Source organism: Equus caballus, unplaced genomic scaffold (assembly GCF_041296265.1).
Source record: "Equus caballus isolate H_3958 breed thoroughbred unplaced genomic scaffold, TB-T2T haplotype2-0000448, whole genome shotgun sequence".
NCBI classification, from domain to species: domain Eukaryota; kingdom Metazoa; phylum Chordata; class Mammalia; order Perissodactyla; family Equidae; genus Equus; species Equus caballus.
The window spans coordinates 1436757-1460604 of NW_027221892.1; the positions used below are offsets into that span (position 1 = coordinate 1436757).

The window sequence follows — 23848 nt, forward strand, 5'->3', positions numbered from 1 at the left end:
CATATGAAATAAACCTTTTTCTCCTGTTAATCTGTCTTTTGTCAGTTCAATTTGCAAGACCCCAGTTATTGAACCTGAGAAAGTAAAGGAAAAAATTTTTTTCCTCCTCATCAACATCATCTAGAATTACAAAAATTGCAAGAGTAAATTACCAATGTAGGAAAGGATAAGCAGATCAGGTCATTTACTGAATGCCCTTAGTTACTCAGATTTATTTCTAGAACAGAATTAAAACTCCAGGAAAAAAAAAAAGCACACGGGAGAAATAAGTACATATTAGAGGTGGCATTTCAAATCAGTGGAAAATGATAATTTTTCAGCAAATGATATTAAAGTAATTGGCTACATTTGGGAGAAAATTCAGGTGGTTCCTCCATTATTCCTCCCACCAAATTTTAGTCAGTATCCAGAAATTCAAATGACTAGCATTTACAAGGAAGTGCCCAACTTTTCTAATAATTAAAGAAGTACAAATTAAAACAATTTATTACTTTAGATCCATGATATTGGAAAGATTGGAACAAGCTTAAATTGCGTACACTGCTAATGGTGTGTGGTATAAAAGGAAATGACCCTGAAGAACAATTTGGGAAGATCCAGTAAAGTGGCAGATGTGCATAGCTATGACCCAGCAACTCTACTCTGGGGGCCTACTTTGGAAACCCTCACATGTACGTACACAGAGAGACATATAAGAATATTAACTGCAGCGCTCTTTCTAAATTGAAAACTGAGAACAACCTAGACACTCATCAACAAGAAAACGGATAAATTCATTTATATGTGAAAACACATTAAAGTACCATATATTGTTTCTTTCCGATGTTTTAAGATATGTGATGTACAATGAACTGCACATACCTAAAGTGTACAATTTGATAAGTTTTGTCTTGTTATATACTACTCAAACTATAACCACGATCAAAATAAGGAACATATCCATCACACACAAAACTTCTCTTGCTCCTTTGTAGTCTATCCCTGTCTCTTCCCTCTGTGCCCCATCCCCAGGAGACCTCTGATTATTTTGTCACAATAGATTTGTTTGCATTTTCTAACACTTCTTTCTCTCAGCATCACTGTTTAGAGATTCATCCATGTTGTTGTATCAGTTGTCATTTCTTTTATTGCTAAGTAGCACCCATTATATAGATATAACGCAATTTGTTTATCTGTTCCCCCGCTGATGGGCTTTTGAGTTGTTTGCGGTTTGGGGCTATTACAAATAAAGCTGCTATAAAGAATCTTGTACAAGTTTTCATGTGCATGTATGTTCACATTTCTCTAGGAGTGGGAGTACTGAATCAACTGGAAGGTGAAGTCTTGACTGTTTAAGAACCTGCCAAAATGTTTTCCAAAATAGTTAGTTTAAACATCTGATCAAATCTTTTGCCCATGTGATAAACTGGATTCTCTTATTATTATTGAGTTGTAAGAATTTTATGTCTATTCTAGATACAGTTACTTTGTCAGATACGTGTTTTGAAAACACTTTCTCTCAATCTGTGGCTGGATCGTCTATTTTCTTATGTGTCTTTTAAGGAACAAAAATTTTTAATTTTCATGAAGTCAAATTTATTGACTTTTCTTTTATAGTTTATGCCTTTTATTTTAGTTTATGCTTTATTTAAGAAATTTTTGCTTAACCCAACATCACTAAGATTTTCTCCTATATTTTCTTCTAGAAAATTTATAATTTTGGCTCTTATATTTAGACACTTATTATGATCCATTTTGAACTAATATTTCCATATGGTGTGAAACAACGATTAAGACTTTTTTTTGCGTATATGGCTCTCCAATTTCCTATCACCATTTATTGAAAAGATGATCATTTCCTCTTTGAATTCTCTTGGCTTCTTTGTCAAAAATCATTTGTCCACAGGATAGCCACATAAAAAGAATGAAGTTGTACAGCTATCTCATACCATATACAAAAATTTACTCAAATGGATCAAAGAGCTAAATGCAAGAGCTAAACCTATAAACTCTTACAAGACTACGTAGATTTAAATCTTTGTGACCTTGGATTAGGCAATGGTTTCTCAGATTTGAATAGACATTTCTCCAAAGAAGATATACAAATGGCCAATAAACACATGAAAAAATACTCAACATAATTAACTAATAGGGAAATGCAAATTAAAACCAAATGAGATACCACTTCACATCTGCTTGGATGGCCATAATCACCAAAGACAGGTAAGTGTTGGCTAGGGTGTAGAAAAATTGGAACATTCATGCTGTTGGGAATGTAAAATAGTGCAACTGCTTGGGATATTTTCCAAAGTCTGGCAGTTCTTCAAAAGGTTAAGCATAAAGTTACTCAGCAATTTCACTCCCAAGTATATAACCAAGATAACTGAAAACGTATGTCCTCGCAAAAACTTGTAAACAAATGCTCATAGCAGAATGATTTGTAAAAGCCCCAAAGGGGAAGCAAATGTCCATCAACTCATGAATAAATAACCAAAAAGGTGGTATATCCATACAATGAAATATTACTAAGCAAGGAAAAGAAATGATACATGCTACAACATTGAAAGCATTAAACTAAGTGAAGAATCCAGTCACAAAAGACCACATATTGTATGATACCATTTATGTGAAATGTCTAGAATAGGCGAGTCCATTGAAACAGAAAGTAGATTGGTGGCTGCCTAGGGCCAGGGTAGGAGGATTCAGGAGGAAATGGGGAGTGACTGCTAATTGATACAGGGTTTCTTTTGTGGGTGACCTAAATTTTCTAAAATTAAATAGTAATGATGGTTGCGCAACTCTCTGAATATACGAAAAACCATTTAATCGTACATTTAAAATGCGTGAATTGTATTGTATGTGAATTATATCTTAATAAAACTGTTACTTTAAAAATCTATTGTCCATAAATTTGTGAGTCTACTTCTGAACTCTCTATGGTGTTCCGCTGGCCTGTGACTATTCCAATACCACGTTGTCTGGATTACTGTCTCTTTATGATAAGCTTGGAATCAAGTAGTTTTAGTCCTTCTACTTTGCTCTTCTATTTCCAAGTTGTTTTGGCTATTCTATATCCTTTGTAGTTCCATATTCATTTTAGGGTTGACTAATGTATTTCTTCAAAAGAACCTATTGAGATTTTCATTGAGATTCTCTCAAATCTACAGGTCAATTTGAGGAAAAATGACAACTGAGTCTTCCGATCCATGAACCAGTATCTCTCTCCATTTATTAAGGTAATCTTGGATTTCTGTCAGCAATGTTTTACACTTCTCAGTGTATAGTCCTGAATATCTTTTCTCAAATTTATTCCTAGAAAATCCATGTTTACGTTATTGAAAATGGTACTTTAAATTTCAGTTTGACCATTTCTTGCTAGACATAGAAATGTAACTAATTTTTGCATATTGACCTCGTATCTGCAATGTTGCTAGACTCACTTAAAAGTTCTAGTAGCTTTTATTTGTAGATTCCTCAGGGTTTTCTTAGACAATTATGCACTTGAAAATAAAGACAGTTTTACTTCTTTTCCAATCTGCATGTTTGATTTTTTCTTTTGCCTTACGGTACTGTCTAGGACCTCCAATAGAAGTGGTAGGTAAACATTGTTGCTTCATTCCAGATCTTAGGGTAAAAGCATTCAGTCTTGCATCCTGAAATATAATGTCAACTGTAGGGTTTTTGTAGATACTCTTTATCAGGTGGAAAGAATTCCCTTTTATTCCTTGTTTGTTGAGAGTTATTGTACTGAATGAATCTTTGTGCATCGAATGTTTTTATATATATATTAAAATGATTATTTTTTCTTTAGTTTGTTGATATGGTAAACTATATTAATTGATTTTAACATTAAGTCAACTTTGCATTCCTGGGTTAAACCCCACTTGGTCATGATATATTTTGTTTTTTCACTCAATTCATGATAAGTTGTTTGTTCAAAAATTGTGAAGAATTTTTCCATCTATTTTCATGAGGGATATTGGTTTATAGTTCTTTTTTCTTGTAATGTCTTTATCTGGTTTTGGTATCAGGATAATGTTGGCTACATAAAGTGAGTTGGACAGTATTCCTTCCTCTTTAAAAGTCTGGAAGATTTTGCGTAGAACTGGTATACTCCCTCCTGGGATGTTTGGAAGAAGGTGGGGGGGGAATAGGGAAATGCTTGTCAAAGGGTACAAACTTGTAGTTATAAGACAAATAACCTTTGGGTCCTATTGTACAGCATAGTGATTATAGTTAATGATACTGTATTGTATACTTGAAATTTTTTAAGAGAGTAGTTTTGTTTGAGGAAGATTAGCTCTGAGCTATCATCTGCCACCAATCTTCCTCTTTTTGCTGAGGAAGATTGGCCCTTAGCTAACATATGTGCCCATCTTCCTCTACTTTACATGTGGGACGCCTGCCACAGCATGGCTTGATAAGTGGTTCCCATGTCCGTGCCCAGGATCTGAACCGGTGAACCCTGGGCCGCTAAAGCAGAGCACGCAAACTTAACTGCTATGCCACTGGGCCAGCCCCAAGACAGTAGATCTGAAGTGTTCTCACCACACACAACAAAAAAGTAACTGTGATGGATGTGTTAGTTAACTTGACTGTAATAATCATTTCACAATGTATGTGTATATCAACGGTTTGCATTGTACACCTTAAGTACATGCAATTTTTATTGTCAATTATACTTCTGTAAAGTTCGAAAAAAAATGTTTAGTAGAATTCAGCCATAAAGTCATCTAGGCCTGAAGTGGAAATCAATTTCCTTAGTAGGCATAAAGCTAGTTATGTTCTTTATATCTTTTTATTAAGGGTAAAAAACAGCTTTATTGAGATATAATTTACATACCATACCACTCACCCATTACAAGTGTACAATTCAGTGGGTTTCGATATATTACATTATTGATTTTTTAAAATTGTGGTAAAATATATTCAACATAAAATTTGTCATTTTAACCATTTTTAAGTGTACAATTCAGTAGCACTAATTCCATTCAAAATGTTGTGCAACCTTCACCACTGTTTTCAAAACTTTTTCATCACCCCCAACAGAAAGTCTGTAATTGTTAAGCAATAAGTCTCCACCCTACCCTCTCTCTAACCCCTGGTTATGTCTAATCTACTTTCTATTTCTATGAATTTGCCTATTCTAGATACTTCATATCAGTGGATTCATACAGTATTTGTCCATTTGCATGGCTTATTTCATTTAGCATAATGTTTTCAGTGTTCATCCATGTTGTGTCATGTATCAGATCTTTATTCCTTTTTATCATTGAATAATATACCTTTGTACATATACACTACGTTTTGCTTATCCTTTCATCTGTGGATGGACACTTGGATTGTTTTCACCTTTTGGTTTTAGTGAATAATGCTTCAATGAACATTGGCATAAAAATATCTGTTTGAGTCCCTGCTTTGAATTCCTTTGGATATATACTTTCAGCTTTCAACATCTGACCATGATGCGTCTTGGTGTAGCCCTCCTTTCATTTCTCCGACTTAGAGTTTGTTGAGCTTCAGGGATATATATTGTTTTTATCATATTTGGGAAGTTTTCGATCACTACATAGTCAATATTTTTCTGCTCTTTTCTCTCTCTCCTCTCCTTCTGTTACTTCCATTACACATAGGTTGGTGTGCCTAATGGTGTTCCACAATTCTCTAAGGCTCTGTTCATTTTTCCTCATTCTTTTTTCTCTCTGCTCCTCAGATTGCATAATCTCCATCAGTCTGTGTTTAAGTTTTCGGGTTTGTCCATCTTTCGGTTCAGATTTATTGTTGGGCTCCTTTAGTGAGTGATTGTCCAGCCACACCCTTGATGTTCTCTCCAGAACAGATTTTCTCATTTTTTTGTAATGTAGATAGGTTGAGAACTTTCAAATCTTCAATTTTGGTTTCTTTTTCTAACTTGCACCTCAGAACTCTTCCAGCCTCTACCCATTCCCCAGTTCTAAAGCCACTTCCACAATTTTAAGTATCTGTTACAGCAGCACCCTACATCCTGGTACCAAAATCTGTATTAGTTTGCTAGGGCTGCCTTAACAAATTACCACAGACTGGGGGGCTTAAACTACGGAAATTAATTTTTTCACAGTTCTGGAGGTGAGGAGTCCAAGATCAAGTTGTGGGCAGAGCTGTTTCTTCTGAGGCCTCTCTCCGTGGTTTGTAGGTTACCGTCTTCTCCCTGTGTCTTCACGAGGTCTTCCCTTTAGACGAGTCTTTGTCCAAATTTCTTCTTCTTGTTTGGACGCCAGTCATATTGGATTAGAGCCCATCCTAATGACCTCATTAAAGACCTTTTCTCCAAATACAATCACATTATGAGGTACTGGGAGTTAGGACTTCAACATACGAATTTTTCAGGAACACACTTCAGCCCGTGACATACTTCCTGGTATGGAACCTGCATCCTGTCAGCAAGCTGGGGTGTGGGTGCTCAGGGCCCAGTGTTTTCAACCTGCTCCTACCTGTGGTAGAGGTCCACCTTCCAAGTAGGGGCTACTTGGGGTAACAGAGCCCCAGTCCTCTTGGCTACATTTGCCTGGAATAGAACTTCTGCAACATGAAGCTGAGAACGTTAGAGACTGCAGCAGCCTGCTCTCCCAGGGAGAAACTCTCACCCTAGACTGCGAGCTAAGAGGAGAGAGAGGGTCTCATTTTCTTGTAAAGCTGGATCACTCCGACTTGTAGGAGGGGTGGAGGTAGGAGTGGGACATGGCTCAAATGGCACAGACTTGCTGTTCTTACCCAGATTTACTAGATTTTCCTGAGTAAATGTTTTTTAATTTGCTGTATGCCATTAGGACAATTTCCAGAAAATTTAAATTTAAAAATAATAATAATTTTTACCATTTTTTTTTTGAGGAAGATTAGCCCTGAGCTAACATCTGCTGCCAATCCTCCTCTTTTTTTGCTGAGGAAGACTGGCCCTGAGCTAACGTCTGTGCCCATCTTGCTCTACTTTATGTGTGGGATGCCTACCACAGCATGGCTTGCCAAGTGGTGCCATGTCCACACCCAGGATCCGAAGCGGCGAACCCCGGGCCGCCAAAGTGCAATGTGCGAACTTAACCACTGTGCCACAGGCTGGCTCCAATTTTGATCATTTAAATGATCGTTTCATGGGGAAATGTTCTGCCGAGCTCCTTATACCACCATTCTGGAAGTCCTGTCTCTATTACTTCTTGAGTCAACTTGGCTAGTTTGTGTCTTTCAAGGAATTTGTCTATTCAATCTAAGTCATTAGTTTGTTGGCGTAAAATTGTCTACTCTATTCCCATATCACTTTTAATGTTTGAAGGTTCTGTAGTGATGTCTTCTCTCTCTTTCCTGATATTATTTATTTGTGTCTTTTCTCTTTTTTATCCTTATTGGACTTGCTTGAGATTTGTCAGTTTTATTGATCTCAGACAAATCGTTTTTGGTTTAATTGGTTTTCTCTCTTTTTGTCATTTTTGGTTGTTTTTTATTTTTATTGATTTCTTCCTTTCATTTACTTTTTTCCTACTTATTTGGGTTTACTTTGCTCTTCTTTTTCTGGCTTCTTAAGCTTTAACCATAGTTTTGAGAATTTTCTTCTCTTCTCTTCTGAGTTTTTAATGCTATAAATTTTCCTCTAAGAACTGCCTGGGTATACCCCACAAATTTTGATATGTCATGCTTTCATTTCCATTCTATTCAAAATATTTTAAAATTTCTTCTGGGATTTCTTCTTTGATGCATGAGTTATTTAGAAATACGTTTAGATTCCATATATATGCGGATTTTTCAGTTATCTTTTTTAAGATTTTATTTTTTTCCTTTTTCTCCCCAAAGCCCCCTGGTACATAGTTGTATATTCTTCGTTGTGGGTCCTTCTAGTTGTGGCGTGTGGGACGCTGCCTCAGCGTGGTTTGATGAGCAGTGCCCAGTCCGCGCCCAGGATTCAAACCAACGAAACACTGGGCCGCCTGCAGCGGAGCGCGTGATCTTAACCACTCGGCCACGGGGCCAGCCCCTCAGTTCTCTTTCAAATACTGTTTTCTCTGAGTTTGAAAATTTTTGTAATTGAGGTCACGTTGGTTTTTAATATTGTGTAAATTTCAGGTGTACATCATTATATTTCAGCTTCTGTATAAGTTACATCATGTCCACCACCAAAAGTCTAGTTTCCGTCTGTCACCATATATATGTGCCCCTTTACCCCTTTTGGCCTTCCCCCACCCTCTTCCCCTTTGGTAACCACCAATCTGTTCTCTGTTTCTGTGTGTTTGTGTGTTTGTTTGTTTATATTCCACATGAGTGAAATCATACAGTATTTGTCCTTCTCTGTCTAACATTTCACTTAGCATAATACCCTCAAGGTCCATCCGTGTTGTCTCAAATGGCACAATTTCGTCTTTTTTATGGCTGGGTCGTATTCCATTGTGTGCATATACCACATCTTTATCCATCATCTGTTGATGGGCACTTAGGTTGCTTCCCGGTTGTGGCTATTGTGAATAATGCTGCAATGAACATAGGGGTACATGTATCTTTTCAAATTAGTGTTTTCGTCTTCTTTGGATATCTACCCCGAAGTGGAATAGCTGGATTGTATGGTAGTTCTATTCTTAATATTTTGAGAAATCCCCATACTGTTTTCCGTAGCGGCTGTAGCAGTTTGCATTCCCACGAGCAGTATATGAGGCTCCCCTTTTCTCCACATCCTCTGCAACTCTTGTTATTTCATGTCATTTTAGTAATAGCCATTCCAATGGATGTGAGGTGATATCTCATTGTAGCTTTGGTTTGCATTTCTCTAATTATCAGTGATGTTGAGCATCTTTTCTTTTCTTTCCTTTTTGGAGAAGATTAGCCCTGAGCTAACTTCTGCTGCCAATCCTCCTTTTTTTGCCGAGGAAGACTGGCCCTGAGCTAACATCCGTGCCCATCTTCCTCTATTTTATGTGGGATGCCTGCCAGAGCATGGCTTGAGAAGCATTGTGTAGGTCTGCCCCCGGGATCTGAACTGGAGACCCCAGGTTGCCAAAGTGGAAGGTGTGAACTTAACCGCTGTGCCAACGGGCCGTCCCCTGAACATCTTTTCATGTGCCTGTTGGCCATCTGTAAATCTTCTTTGGAAAAATGTCTGTTCATATCCTCTGCCCATTTTTTGATTGGATTGTTTGTTTTGTTGTTGTTGAGTTGTGTGAGTTCTTTATATATTTTGGAAATTAACCCCTTATTGGATATATGACTTGCAAATACTTTCTCCTAGTTGGTGGATTGTCTTTTCATTTTGTTGATGGGGAAGACTTTTAGTTTGATGTAGTCCCGTTTGTTAATTTTTTTCTTTGTTTCCAGTGCCTGAGGAGACATGGTATTCAAAAAGATACTGCGAAGACTAATGTTGAAGAGCATACTGGCTATGTTTTCAGCTAGGAGTATTATGGTTTCATGTCTTACATTCATCTCTTTAATCCATTTTGAGTTGATTTTTGTGTATGGTGTAAGATAATAGTCTACTTTCATTCTTTTGCCTGTGGCTGTCCAGTTTTGCCAACACCATTTATTGAAGAGACTTTCCTTTCTCTATTGTCTGTACTTAGCTCCTTTGTCGAAAATTAGCTGTCCGTAAATGTGTGGTTTTATTTCTGGACTCTCAGTTCTGTTCCATTGAGCTGTGTGTGTGTTTTGTACCAGTACCATGCTGTTGTGATTACTGTAGTTTTGTAGTATGTTTTGAATTCAGAGATTGTGATACCTCCAGCTTTGTTGGTTTTTCTCGAGATTGCTTTGGCTTGTTGTTAGTTTCTAATGTAATACCATTGTGGCCAGAAAGCATAGTTTTTATTATTTGAATTCTTTTACATTTATTGAGACTTTCTTTACGGCCAATCTTACAGTCTATCTTGGTCAGTGATCCAGTTGTATTTGGGAAAAATGTTAGGTAGAATGTTGGTTGATAGAGTTATTCAGGTCTTCCTTTACTGATTTTTCTGTCTACTTCATTTGTCATTTATTGAGAGAAGGGTATTGACATCTATAATAGTGGCTATAATTGTGGATTGGTGCAGTTCTTTTAATTTTATCATTTTCTGTTTTATGTATCTTGAAGTTCTGTCATTAGGTGAATATGTATTTAGTGTTGTTGTTCTTTTCCGTACAATTTGACAGTCTCTACCTTTTCATGACAGTCTCTATCTTTTCCTGTTTCAAAAATCTCTGCCTTTTGATTTTTTTTACAGCATTCACAGTTAAAATGATTACTGGTTGTTGTGATTAAAGTGGTTAAATGTACCATTGTGCTATTTATTCATTCTCTCTCTTATTTGTGATCTCTTTGTATTTTTTTTCTGCCTTCTTTTAGAAGGCAGAAAATTTTACATTTTCTAATTCCATTTAATCTCCTTTATTGACTTGTTAGGAATAAGTCAATATTCTTTTCATGTTATCTGTACTCTTTGTTTTCTTTATTTTATAAGTTGTTTTAGGGTTTATATTAGACATCTTCCACTTATTGCGCTCTACCTTCTGATCATATTATTATCCTTCATGTATAGTATAAGCTCATTACAATAGTTTACTTTCATTTCACCTTTCCTAGATTTTAGGTTATTGTGGATATACATTTTATTTCTACATATATTAGTAACCCCACATGCATTGTTACATTTTTGTTTTAACCGGTCAGTAATGTTTTAAAGATGTTTAAAAATTAGGGAAAAGTGTATTTTGTATTTACTCACAAACTTTGCGTTTCCAGTGCTCTTTATTTCCTTGTGTATATCCAGAATTATAGTTGGTGTCATTTTCCTTCTGTCTGGAGGATTTTCTTTAATATGTATTATATTGCTGGGCTGCTGGTGATGAATTTTAGCTTTGATATGTCTGAAATAGTATTTATTTCATTTTCATTTCTGAAATGTATGTTTACTGTATATAGAATTCTGGGCAACCATTATTTTTCTTTCAGCTCTTTAAAGGTGTTGCTCCGTTGTCTTCTGGCTTTCATTCAATCCAGTGAGAAGTCTGCTGTAATTCTCATTTTTCTTCTGTACACGTGTCTTTTTTTGGGCTGCTTTTACGTTTTTTCCTTATCACTGATTTTAAGCAATACGATTATGATGTGCATTGGTGTAGTTTTCTTTGTTTCTTCTGCTTGGGGTTCATTGAGCTTCTTGGAAATATGAGTTTATGGTTTTCATTAAATTTGGAAAAATTTCATCCGTAAGTCCTTCAAAATTTTCAGTCCTATCTGTCTCCTCCTTTTTGGGAGTGCAGTTATATCTGTATTAGGGCACATGATGTTTTTCTATAGCTCGCTGATGTTTAGTTTTTTCCAATCTTTCCTCTCTCTCATTTTAGATGATTTCTGTTGTCTTTAAGTTCATTAATCTTCTTCTACAGTGTCTAACCTGTTGATAATTTTAACCATACTGTTTTTCTTCTCAGACATTGTATTTTCACTTCTAGATGTTTATTTGTGGTTTGTTTTGTTTGTTTCCTTTTAGATTAACAAAGGTTCTTTTACCATGCTAAAAATATAAAATATACCATCTTAACCATTTATGAGTGTAGCACAATTCAGTAGTGTTAAGTAAATTCATATTGCTGAGGAATAGATTTCTTTTACATCTTCCATATCTCCTTAAAATGCTCATCTTTCATCCTTCTTGAACATATGAACTATATTTATACTAAGTGTTTAAACATTCTTGCCAACTATTTCTGTCATCTCTGGGTCTGTTCATATCGATTGATTTTTCTTTTCATTTTAGGTCTTATTTTCCTGTCTCTTGCATATCTGGTAATTTTTTTTTTGTCAAGTGCCACATAGTGTGAATTTTATTTTCTTAGTTGTTGGAGTTTCTGTATTTTTTTTCTAAAATATTTTCAGGCTTTGTTTTGAGATTCAGTTAAGCCATTTGTAATCAACTCTGCCATTTTGAGGCTTGCTTTCTTGCTTTGTTAGGTGGATCCAGTACAACTTTTAGTATAGGACTAATTTGGTCCCAACACTGATGTGATACCCTCTTGAGAATGTCCTTGTATTAGGAGGTTTTTTTTATTTGGCTAGTGGGAATATAGAGTATTACCAGCCCTGTGTGAGTTCTGGGATGGCTATACTTGAATCTTTCTCATGGTCTTTCACTGGCCTTGAGTAGTTTCCTCACACACCTGCATTGATCAGTACTCATTTGGAGCTCTTCCTGCGCAGATCTGTCTTCTCTCATACTTCATCCCATAAATGCTCATAAGATTTCCTTGTATGAGCTCTGTATCTTTAGCTCCTGGAACCAGCAGGCTCCGTTTGGGTACTTCCTGCCTGCACATAGCCTAAAAATTCTCTCCAGGCTGTAAGCTGGGGCAATAATATGGCTCACATCTTTTGTTTCATTTCTCTCAGAGATCATTATCTTTCACTGACTGTTGTCTAATATCTGGAAACCACTGTATGTTTTGTCCGGTTTCTTAGTTGTGTGTGGTGGGAGGATAAGTCTTGTTGTTTTCTTTTTAATCCAGTTGTGTTTACCCCATCATTGCTAGAACCCCAAATCTCAAAAATACTACATATTGATAACAGATACATACAGATGTAGTAAAAGTACAAAGAAAAGCACAAGAAGGATAAATTCTAAATTCAGAATAGTGGTTACTTCTGGGGAAGCTGGGAGAAAGAGGAATGTGATTAGGTATAAAAAGAGACCTATAGGGGGCCATCCCCATGGCCGAGTGGTTAAGTTCATGCTCTCCACTTCCACGGCCTGGGGTTCGCTGGTTCGGATCCTCGGCATAGACCTACACACCGCTCATCAAGCCATGCTGTGGCAGCCTCCCACATAGAAGAACTAGAATGACTTATAACTAGGATATAGAACTATGTACTGGGGCTTTTGGGAGACAAAAAAGAGGAAGCTTGGCAACAGATGTTAGCTCAGGGCCAATCTTCCTCACCAAAAAGCGTGCAAAAACAAGACCTATGACTATTTTTATAATATTTTATTTCATAAGCTGGGTATTGGGCACATAGGTATTTGGCTTAGTGTTAGTCACATTTAATATCAGTCCTGAAATATTTCACAATTGAAAGATTTCAAACAGAACAAAGGATTAAGTTTTTTAAAAAGACAAACTGAAAATGCTAGAAGAAAAAGCAGGTATGTCTTAGTGGTGTCTATAACCTTTTACTCCCTCTACAAATGGATGTATAATATGTAAGAAATAGTCTTCAAATTAATATTATCAATCATTCATAAAAAACATTGAGCCGGTCTTGTGCCCATTTCTTTGATTTTTGCTCTGAGAAGTTGATATGGAGAATATATGTATTTCCAGACTGTTCTTGACTTTTAGAAAAGTTTAAGGCACCTTGACTGAAGTGAGCAAACTAGAATCCTGAGTAGGGACAATGAGGTCACATTCTGTGGATTCATTCTTCCAGGTCTGCAAAACAGTAAGAAACCATTTCCTCAGTATTAGAGGGATCAGATAGCAGCAAGACTCGGAAAGCTTCACCAAACTGTCTTCTGTTTCTACCATATGCCTCCCAGAGGAACCAGAACTAGCAATTCTAATGGCCTTGCACAGTTGTAGGAGAACTCCTGCCACTACCATGCATGTATCTATGACTTTCCCTCCTTTATATTTTCCCCTGTGAACATGAAGGACTATAGTAGTAGTTAATTATGTTTTCCGAATATTTCTCATTCTCTGCCTTCCAGGACGTGGTAGGACTGCGATTCCCAGATTCTTGGTTTGGGTGGGGTCATGTGAATAGTTCTGGTTAATAAAGTATAGGTGGAAGAAATCTGTGTCACTTACAGACTAGAGCTTTTCATTGCTGGTGTGAGGCCCTTCAGAATCTTACTTCCTTTTGTCACAGCAACCTGCAAGTTTCAGTTTGGTGGCTGCTCTCTCAGCCTGGGTCCTGGAATTAGATAAAAACTAGAGTTCCCAGATGATCCTTGATGAGATTATGATACAATCAAGAAATAAACCTTTGCTGAGAAAGTGCTAAAAATTCCTTTGTATCATTCAGTTCAAATGTCCCTTCAGAGAGGCAATCCTTGACCACGCAGTCTAAAACCCACCGCAAATATCAGTTGCTGTCTAACACAATCCCCTGTTTAATTGTCTTCATAGTACTCTTTACTTTCAGAAATGGTTTTATTTATCTGCACTTCTTTATTCTATTCCCCACCCCCTGCCAAAAAAAGCCCCCAGAATACTCCATGAGAATAGAAGACTTGCCTGTTTCATTCACTGCAGTATTCCCAGCACTTTGAGGATAGAGAGACATGAAAGAATCAGATTAGCCTGATTTTTACAGGCCATGGTAAGTGCAATGTGAAGTCACTGAAGGGTAATGAGACTCTGACTACTTTTGGAGAATGGACTGGAAGTGGGCAACAGTGGAAGTGAAAGTAGATCAGTCAGTAAACTCTAGCATTGTTCTAGGCAAGATAAAGGGGGGTTGAACAAGTATGGTGTTTGCAGATCAAAAAGATAGGTCTTGTTTATGTGGGAATTAGGGAAGAGAAGCATCAAGAAGACTCTTAGGTTGCTGGCTTTAATAACTAGATAAATGGAGGTGCCATTTAATGAGATGGGGAATATAAGGGAAGAGCACTTTGGGGGGACTGTGGCAGAGAGTTGGATATCTAGAATTTCCTTCTGACTATGTTATGAAGACATCCTAGTCAAGATATCAATTAAACAGCTAGATACTGTCCATGAAAATAATCTATAACCAATCTATAAACGAAAATTTGGGTGAATTTGTTCTGAGCTGAAATCTGAGGACCATGGCCCGGGGCCTTTCTTCCCACAGGAAGAAAGGGCACCAAAGAAGTGAGGTGTACAGAGTGGTTATATACCGCCAAGCAGGACGTTTCACATATGATTGAAATGTCCCTCCCACAATAGTCACAAGATTGCCCTGTCGGCACAGCTCTTGATGGACACCGCAGGTAGTGGGTCTGCTATCTCAGAGGGCGTAGCAGGAGGCAAGTCTGTTGTCTCGAGCTGGGCAGTCACAGGTGAGCACAGCAATCAGTTTCTAGCCTAAGGAAAGACGCTTAAGCCTTAAGGAGATGCCAACTTTGGGAGAGGGAGGGAAGTTGCACCTTTATCTCAAGGGCCTTTGTTCTTGCCATAGGGAATATCTAAAGCAGATATACAATGCATGCTCAACAGCCACGGTCAGGCCCTTTTGGAAAGACAAGGTGAGGCCGAATTAGGTTTACACCAAATGGCTTCCTCATATTCTCCAATATATCCTATTGCTTGCCATTTTTATTTGTCAATACAAACAAGTTGAACTCAGATTTGGGATGCAGATATAAACCTGAGAATTTATAAACCATTTAAGATCACCTGTGTTGGGGAAGTGGGAGAATTCCTCCCCCACCCCTTTTTCTTAAGGTTCTTATGGCTGGTCAAATAATTTAAAAGGCAGGTTAGCAGGAGAAAAATCAAACAAAGTTTAATAGCATGTATACATGGGAGAAACTCAGGAGAAACAGTAACTCAGTCATCTGGCTGAGGCTGCCTGTTTAAATTTCTTCAGCTACAGACAAGGAGGATGTTGGGGGTAGTGATTTGGAGCTTCAAAGGGGAGGAAGGCAACTCCTGGAAATGGAAAAGCAAATGTTTGGTAAATAGAACTTTGATAAGAATGGGCTTAGCAAGGATCCTCCCAGTCTACCAGATACCCAGAGTTATCTAAGGTGATGGCTTGTCCTGGGGACTGGCCTTTATTTTAAATTTCTTTTAGTCAGTTGGGGAGAAGGTGGAATGTTCTTCCTGAGTCTTCTGAGCCTTTATTTTCTTCAGCTTGAAATAATCCACATACCAGAGTGGTGCATCTTGCGGTGGGCGGGGCGGGGGTGTGGGCATGCCCTGAACCCCATCACCTGCATAGGAAAAATAGATTTCAACATTTAGGGGTTAGATAGTATAAGAGGAGCCACTAAAAGTGAGAGAAGCATGGTCTATCCAGAAACCCAACAAGAAAAGTATTTCAAGGAGCAAGTGCTCAACTGCTTTGAATGCTGCTAAGAACTCATTTAAGAGAACAGAGAGTTTATATTTTTTTCAGCTTTATTGAGGTATAATTAACATTAAAAAATTGTACATAGTTAATGTATACATTGTGATGAAGTTGGACAATATGCTTACACCCATGATACCATCACCACAATCCTGGTAATAAATATATCCATCACCTCCAAAAGATTTCTTACGTCCCTTTGCTTTTGTGTGTGTGTGTGGGAAGAACATTTAACCTAAGACTTATCCTCTTAAGTTTATAATGTTGTAGATCTCTAGAACTTATGTATCCTGCATAACTAAAACTTGATGCTGAACAACAACTCTCCATTTTCCCCACTCCCGTCCCCTGGCAACCACCAATCTATTTTCTGCTTGTCTAAGTTTGACTATTTTAGATACCTCCTATAGGAGAAATCATGCTATATTTGTCATTCTGTGACTGACTTGTTTCAGTTAGCATAATATCTTTTTTTTTATTGAGTTAATGATAGGTTACAATCTTGTGTGATTTCAGTTGTACATTAATGTTTGTCATTCGTGTTGTAGGTGCACCATTTCACCCTTTGTGCCCGCCCCCCACCCCCCCCTTTCCCCTGGTAGCCACTAATCTGTTCTCTTTGTCCACATTTTTAAATTCCTCCTATGAGTGGAGTCATACAGAGATTATCCTTCTCTAACTGGCTTATTTCACTTAACGTAATTCCCTCAAGGTCCGTCCATGTTGTTGCAAATGGGATGATTTTGTTCTGTTTTGCAGCTGAGTAGTATTCCATTGTATATATATACCACAACTTCTTTATCCATTCATCTGTTGATGGGCACTTAGGTTGCTTCCATGTCTTGGCTATTGTAAATAATGCTGCAGTGAACATTGGGGTACATAGGACTTTTGGGATTGCTGACTTCAAGCTCTTTGGATAGATACCCAGTAGTGGAATGGCTGGATCGTATGGTAGTTCTATTTTTAGTTTTTTGAGGAATCTCCATACTGTTTTCCATAGCGGCTGCAGTAGTTTGCATTCCCACCAGCAGTGTATGAGGGTTCCATTCTCTCCACAACCTCTCCAACATTTGTTACTATTAGCTTTAGATATTTTTGTCATTCTAATGGGTGTAAGGTGATATCTCAGTGTAGTTTTCATTTGCATTTTCCTGATGATCAGCGATGATGAGCGTCTTTTCATGTGCCTATTAGCCATCTGTATATCTTCTTTGGAGAAATGTCTGTTCATGTCTCCAGCCCATTTTTTGATCGGGTGGTTTGATTTTTTTTGTTGTTGAGTTGTGAGAGTTCCTTATATATTATGGATATCAAGCCTTTGTCAGATATATGACTTGCAAATATTTTTTCCCAGTTAGTGGGTTGTTTTTTTTGTTTCAATCCTGTTTTCATGTGCCTTGAAGAAGCTCTTTAGTCTGATGAAGTCCCATTTGTTTACTCTTTCTGTTGTTTCCCTTCTCTGAGAAGACATGGTGTCCGAAAAGATCCTTTTAATACTGATGTCAGAGAGTGTACTTGCCTACGTTTTCTTCTAGAAGCCTTATGGTTTCAGGTCTCACCTTTAGGTCTTTGATCCATTTTGAGTTTATTTTAGTGAATGGTGAAAAAGAATGGTCAGTTTTCATTCTTTTACATGTGGCTTTCCAGTTTTCCCAGCACCATTTTTGGAAAAGACTTTCTTTTCTCCATTGTATGCACTCAGCTCCTTTGTCGAAGGTAAGCTGTCCATAGATGTGTGGTTTTATTTCTGGGCTTTCAATTCTATTCCATTGATCTGTTCACCTGTTTTTGTACCAGTACCATGCTGTTTTGATTACTGTAGCTTTGTAGTAAGTTTTGAAGTCAGGGATTGTGATGCCTCCCGTTTTGTTCTTTTTTCTCAGGATTGCTTTAGCAATTCGGGGTCTTTTGTGGCCCCATATAAATTTTAGGATTCTTTGTTCTAATTCTGTAAAGAATGTCATTGGGATTCTGATGAGATAGCGTTGAATCTGTAGATTGCTTGAGGTAGAACGGACATTTTAACTATGTTTATTCTTCCAATCCATGTACATGGAATGTCTTTCCATCTCCTTATGTCGTCATCCAATTCTCTCAGAAAGGCCTTGCAATTTTCATTATATAGGTCCTTCACTTCCTTGGTTAAATTTACCCCGAGGTATTTTATTCTTTTTGTTGCGATTGTGAATGGTATTCAGTTAGCATAATATCTTCCGGGTCCATCTATGCTTTTACAAATGGTAGTATTTCCTTAATTTTTAAGTTTGAATAATGTTTAATTGTGTGTCTATCTCGCATTTTCCTCATTTTCTTTATCCACTTGACTATTGATGGACATTTGAGTTGTTTCTATATCTTGACTATTGTGAATAATGCTGCAATAAATGTGGGAGTGTAGATATCTCTTCACAATCCTAATTTCAAGTCTTTGCATATATACCCAGGAGTAGAATTGCAGGATCATGTGGTAGTCTATTTTAATGTGGTTTATTTTGGTGAGGAAGATTGACCCTGAGCTAACACACCTGTTGCCAATCTTCCTCTTTTTGCTTGAGGAAGATTGTCGCTGAGCTAACATCTGTGCTAATCTTCCTCTACTGTATGTGGGATGCTTTCACAGTGTGGCTTGACGAATGGTGCTAGGTCCATGCTCAGGATCTGAACCTCCGAACCCCAGGTCGCCAAAGTGGAGCACACGAACTTAACCACTATGCCGTCGGGTTGGCCCCAGTCTTCCTCTATTTTTTGTACGTGGGATGCCACCACAGAGTGGCTTGATGAATGGTGTGTCGGCCCACACCTGGGATCTGAACCCATGAAACCCCAGCCGCCAAAGTGGAGCGAATGAACTTCGCCACTATACCACCAGGCCAGCCTCTATTTTTAATTTTTCTTTTTTTTGAGGAAGACTGGCCCTAAGCTAACATCTGCTGCCAATCTTCCCCTTTGTGCTTGAGGAAGAGTGGCCTTGAACTAACGTCTGTGCCAATCTCCCTCTATTTTATATGTGGGTTGCTACCACAGCATGGCTTGACAAGCGGTGTATGTCTGCACCCGGGATCTGAACCTGCAAACCTGGGCTGCAGAAGCGGAGAGAGCTGAACTTAACCACTACACCACTGGGCCAGCCCCTACTTTTAATTTTTTGAGGAACCTCCATACTGTTTTCCATAGTGGCTGCACCATTTTACATTCCCATCGACAGTGTGCAAGGGTTCCAATTTCTCCACATCCTTGCCAACACTTGCCATTTTTTGTTTTTTGGTAATAGTCATCCTGACATTTGTGAGGTGATATCTCAATTGTGATTTTGATTTGCATTTCTTATCAGATTTGGCAATATGGAGGTTATTCATAGGAAAACGTATGAATCAAAGAGGAGGAAAAGAGAGTCCACGTAGAACTCTTTCAAGAAGTTTTGCTATGAAAGCAAGCAGAGAAATAGGCTCAGCTAGAGGGATTACGGGGTAAAGAAAAGTGGTGTTTTGTCTTTGTTTTTTTAAGATGAGCGATATTACAACATTTTTTATGATGAAGAGACCATCCAGCCTGAGGAGAGATTGATGATGCAGTAAAGAGAGGGGATAAGGAAAACAACTAAACCCCTAAGTGGGTAGCAGACATAGGAGTCCAGATCACAGCTGGAAAGACTGAAGATTAACAGAAGAAAAGCCACTTCCTTCTCTTTAATATGATGCAGAAGATAAATGCAGTTGTAGGAAGGATTGTACATTTAGTGGTGGGATGTGGGAGAAGTTCCCTATCTCGTGACTTTTTTCTGAAGTGTAAAGGAAAATCATTGGCCAAGAGAGAACATACAAAATAGTCATCACGGAGAGTGAAAAAGTAAGTTTTCTAAAACCCTGGAAAAGGATGACCAGCTTAAGGTTTGTGATCAGGAATTTAAAGAAAGCTTGTCAACCTGAAAGCCAGTTCTTTGTGGCCAGGAAAGAGGGCAATAATGAAAAGTGTTCTAGAGAGAGCAAATACAGTGATTGTTGTAGCTTCTTATTTACCCTAAATGATCACTTAAAGTGTATAAGTACATTATAATCTATAACAATGTTAAAGAAAATATATAGCTAACAGAAGTTGGCAAGTAGAAGGAGCAAAGAAGTGTGAGAGGTTAGGTGTGTAAGTATCTTCATCTCGCACAGAGTGAGGAGCTAATGTATAATTTTGAAAGTTGAAAATCCAAAAAAACAGATGTTTGAAGTACTTACCTTATTTAAATTATACGGTTTATCATAAAATAACTAAAATACTAAGAGGAAATAGTTTAAATTATCTAAATCCTCACCTGTCATAAGTGAATCCACAATGTCAAAAATTGATAAAACAATTAGTGATTGAGATCCTTTAATTTATAAATATGGAGGCAGTCACCGGAAGAAATAAAAAACAAAGTGAAAAGTAATTGCCTGTGGAGAACTTTTGTCCCTCATTATTATTTTGTATGACTTGATTTTTTTCATAACAAATGTATGCGTTAGTATACTTTAATAAAATTAAAACAGAAACTATTTAGCTGCGAATGAAGGCCTTGAAGTCAGGGCCAAGCTTTGATACAACTGGGTAGGTTTTGTCGAGGTGACATTTATTTCCAGCCCCTTCCCGTGCCCTCTGATTGGCTCTCTCGGAATTGGTTTTCTCCCAGTATCAAAGGGATTCACTGCCCTCCTGCCCCTGGCTTCCTGCCGCCTTCACTGAGGAAAAGCACATCTCTGGTTGTTTTCTGCTCCTCAACTTTGATCACTACAAAATGAGTCTATTCTTGGTCTCATTCTTAAAATGATTTGTTTTTGGCGCTCCGGGGCTCGCGCCCCTGCCTCGTGCCTGCGCCGCTCGTATGTAAATGAGGGCGCGTGACGCGGGACGCGGATGGACAAGGGAAGAGAGAGAGTGGCCGCTGCCCTCGCCGCCCGGTGCCGGAGCCCTCGGTGCGCGGCGGAGAGGAGAGGATGCCGGCGGGAACTCGACTCTTGGCGCCACCGTCTCATGCACTGTGTAGGTTTTGAGAGTATTTTAGAAGGGCTTTATGGACCACGGCTACGAAGAGCCCTGAGTTTATTTGAAGGATTGTCTACCATCTCTTGATTCTTCACAGTCAACACCAACAGAGGAACTGTCATCTCAGGGCCAGTCCAACACTGAAAGACTGAATGCCAAGCAGAAAATTAGCTAAATGCACTCTTTCGAAAGAAAGACCTTCCTCAGAACTGTGATCCTAACATTCCCCTAGTTGCTCAGGAATTAATGAAAAAGATGATACGTCAGTTTGCAATTGAGTATATTTCAAAAAGTGGTAAAATTCAAGAGAATAGAAATGGTTCAATTGGACCAAGTCTAATATGTAAAAGTATTCAAATGAATCAAGCAGAAAACTCCCTTCAGGAAGAACAGGAAGGCCCCTTAGACCTCACTGTGAATCGAATGCAAGAACAAAATACTCAGCAAGGGGATGGAGTGTTAGATCTCTCTACAAAGAAAACCAGCATAAAATCTGAAGAGTCGTCCGTATGCGATCCTTCTTCTGAAAATTCAATGGCTGGGAGACTACAGAGAAACAGAGAGGACTATGTGGAGAGAAGTGCTGAGTTTGCAGATGGTTTGCTCTCAAAAGCTTTGAAAGACATTCAGTCTGGAGCACTGGACAGAAATAAAGCAGGCATACCTCAAAAAACTTTACTTCTCCACTTAGAAGCCTTACCAGCAGGGAAGCCTGCATCTTTTAAAAACAAAGCTCGAGATTTCAGTGATAGTTACTCATATAAAGACAGTAAAGAAACTTGTGCAGTGCTGCATAAAGTAGCCCTGTGGGCAAGAGCTCAAGCAGAGCGCACAGAAAAAAGTAAACTCAATCTAATTTAAAGAAAAAAATGAAAGCCTACAATATGAAACTTCACGTCCTACTGTACAGTTAAAAATTCCTCAACTACGAGTAAGTTCTGTTTCAAAACCACAACCTGATGGTCCTGGTCTGCTGGATGTTATGTATCAAGTTTCCAAAACCTCTCCAGTCCTAGAAGGATCAGCTCTCCAAAAACTGAAAAATATACTCCCTAAACAGAAGAAAATAGAATGTTCTGGGCCCGTAACTCACTCAAGTGTTGACTCTTACTTTCTACCCGGGGACCTCTCTCCTTTGTGTCTTAATTCTAAAAATGGAACAGTTGATGGAACCTCTGAAAATACTGAAGATGGATTGGATCGAAAAGATAATAAGCAGCCCAGGAAAAAACGTGGCCGTTATCGGCAGTATGATCATGAAATAATGGAAGAGGCTATTGCAATGGTAATGAGTGGCAAAATGAGTGCTTCCAAAGCACAAGGAATTTATGGGGTACCTCACGGCACTTTAGAATACAAGGTAAAAGAAAGATCTGGAACACTGAAGACTCCTCCTCCGAAGAAACTCCGAGTACCAGACACTGGGTTATATAATATGACAGATTCAGGGACTGGCAGCTGCAAAAACAGCAGCAAGCCTGTGTAGATTACTTGTTAGGAAAATGTTTGTACGTGTGTTTGTGTGTGTGTGTGTATGTGCACAGGTGTGTGTTTGTGTGTCTATATACACACACGTGGGAATTACAGATGCTCACTCTGACAGGAGACATGAAATTTTGCAGTTGAAAAACCACTTACATGCCTTTTGAAAAAAAGTTTTATTCAGGGTTTTCACTGTGGACAGAATTATATAGTTGCTTACTTAATTCTGATAGTTTGTATTTAATCCTTGTATAAATAGGTGAAAAAGATTGAGGTTTTCTTTAGTAGTCAATAGCATAAAGCGTTGTGGGAAAACAAGTAATTGTCAAGTGAAACATTTTTATAGGTGAAAGACCACCCCAGCCATTCAGTTAAACCATCTTATAATGGAAATATGATATTAATAGTTTTTAAACATTTTTACCTAACATACTTAGAGTTACTGTAAGTACGTCAACCAACCAATCAGAGTTTAAATACGCAGCTATCTCCATACTAAGAAAAATTAATATATACAGTATTAGGACACTACAGTGCATTCTATGAAATATGAAATGCACTCAAGTGCATCCACCAGGAATAGACAAGAAAACCTTAAATGATATGTATAATGAAATTTAATATTTATCATTTAACAGTTGTTGTAGCAGGAAGTTGGGGTTTATAAGGTATACACTTTTTGAAAAAAACTGACACATTGTTAACCCCAGGAGCTATAAAATCCTTTAATATAAGATGGAATACTAAGAACAAAAAGTAATTTAAATTTAATTATTAAAATAATTTAATTTTGTTTTTCATTTGAAAAATAAGCTAATGTGTAAGATTAGAAAAGAAAGTTGGAATGCAACTTAGAGCATGTTTATAATGGGCACAGAAAAAGCTTGAGAATGATCATTTTGGTTTAAATGTGCTGGTTGGTTGATGTTATGACTACTTTAAATTTTAAGGATTGTGATAGACTCCTACTATTGAAAAACCTCAGTGTAACTTTAATATATTTGCTGCTGTGACATTTCAAAACATTTTCAGTTTATCAAAAATGAATTACAGATTTCATTTTGGTGGGCGATACATTATCGTTTTGCTAATAACCAAATTTGCAGTTTGTTCAGGGTCTTAAATGGATTTACAGATATTTCACACTGAAGCTGTTTTGAACTTTCAGTAATGTAAACTCTACTAATTGGGCAGTTAGAAGCTGGGCAGTGCATTTTAACTTTTACTAGCCTCATAAAAGAGACCAGTAATTTTTATATAGCAGTTTTAAAATGTGGTTCAGAGTATCCATGTTGGATTTATGGAGTATGCCGTTTTAGTGGTAAAATGTTATAAAGCATGTGCCTCCATATAAAG

At 37.8% G+C, this 23848-nt stretch overlaps 1 protein-coding gene and 1 pseudogene across 1 annotated transcript in view; both read left to right on the forward strand.

The window, feature by feature from the left end:
• Window positions 1-23848, forward strand: part of LOC138922075 (large ribosomal subunit protein uL15m-like) — a 414353-nt gene that overhangs the window by 203734 nt on the left and 186771 nt on the right.
• LOC138922069 (ligand-dependent nuclear receptor corepressor-like protein pseudogene) lies at window positions 20737-22634 on the forward strand (annotated as a pseudogene).